This window comes from Jaculus jaculus, chromosome 8, assembly GCF_020740685.1.
Source record: "Jaculus jaculus isolate mJacJac1 chromosome 8, mJacJac1.mat.Y.cur, whole genome shotgun sequence".
Taxonomy (NCBI): Eukaryota; Metazoa; Chordata; class Mammalia; order Rodentia; family Dipodidae; genus Jaculus; species Jaculus jaculus.
The window spans coordinates 127,560,962-127,562,401 of NC_059109.1; the positions used below are offsets into that span (position 1 = coordinate 127,560,962).

At 45.8% G+C, this 1,440-nt stretch overlaps 1 non-coding gene across 1 annotated transcript; it reads right to left on the bottom strand.

Moving 5' to 3' along the window:
• Window positions 1–450: 450 nt before the first annotated feature.
• LOC123463092 lies at window positions 451–557 on the bottom strand. The gene has a single exon (XR_006638704.1). It is a non-coding gene; the product is annotated as a U6 spliceosomal RNA (small nuclear RNA).
• Window positions 558–1,440: the final 883 nt, after the last annotated feature.

Here is a 1,440-nt window from a genome sequence, read left to right on the forward strand (position 1 = left end):
CATCCAGCTCCTCAGGTATTTAATTTATTTTTATTTATTTGAGAATGACAGAGAGAGAAAGAAGCAGATAGAGATAGAGAGAAAGAGGTAACACGTGCGCGTGCGCATGTGCACACACACACACACACACACACACACACACACACACACGGGGGGGGGATGGGCATGCCAGGCCCTCCTGCCACTGCAAACAAACTCCAGATGCATGCCCCACTTTATGCATCTAGATTTGTACATGGATACTGGGAAATCGAACCCAGATGATCAGGCTTTGCAAGAAAGTGCCTTTAACTGCTGGTCTATCTCTCCAGCTCAGCAATATATATATATATATATATATATATATTTATATATATATATATATATATATATATATACACACATACACACACACACATATATATATATTTTAATATATATATATATATACATTCACACACACACATATATTTTCAAATAGAGCACTTCACGAATATGTGTGTCATCTTTGTGCAGGGGCCATGCTAATCTTCTCTGTATGGATCCAATTTTAGTATATGTGCTGCTGAAGTGAGCACCAGCCTCAGGTATTTTTTTTTTAAACTTTTAATTTAAAATTTATTTATTTGAAAGTAACAGACAGAGAAAGAGGCAGATAGAGAAAGAGATAATGGGCACGCCAGGGCCTCCAGCCACTGCAAACGAACTCCAGACACACGAGTGCCCCCTTGTGCATCTGGCTAACGTGGGTCCTGGGGAATTGAGCCTCGAACCGGGGTCCTTAGGCTTCACAGGCAAGCACTTAACTACTAAGCCATCTCTCCAGCTCCAGCCTCAGGTCTTTTTGATTAAGTTTCCTACTTAGTCTCCAGCAGGCTTGGAGGAGGTGTGTCTCTGGGGGCAGTTCTTGAGTCCAGCCCTCGGTATATGTTAAGAGTCCGTTCTTGATGGCTGGTGCTGGATGTTCACTCCCTGCTGTGGATGTGTGACGAAGTAAGCCAGCTTCATGCGCCATGATGAAGTTTCCCTTGGAATCTGTAAGCCTGAAACAAACCCTTTCTGTCCATAAGCTGCTTATGGCTGGGTGTTTGTCCCAGCAATGAGAAAGACTCTGCCACAGTAGTCCACGGGCCTGTGATGCCAACACATCTGCAGCAATGGGAGGTGGAGCCAGAGCATCAGGAAGCTGGTGGCCAGGTTGGGGGGAGGGGTGGTGCAGCTACAGCTGACAAAAACACACACAAAAAGACCAAGGGAGACCCTGTCTCAAAAAGAAGGTAGAGGGGGCTGGGGAGATGGCTCAGTGGTTAAGGCGCTTGCCTGTGAAGCCTAAGGACCCAGGTTTGATTCCCCAGTGCCCACGTGAATCAGATGCACAAGGTGGCACACGTGTCTGGAGTTTGTTTGCAGTGCCTGGAGGCCCTGGTGCATCCATTCTCTCTCTCTCTCTCAAATAAATAA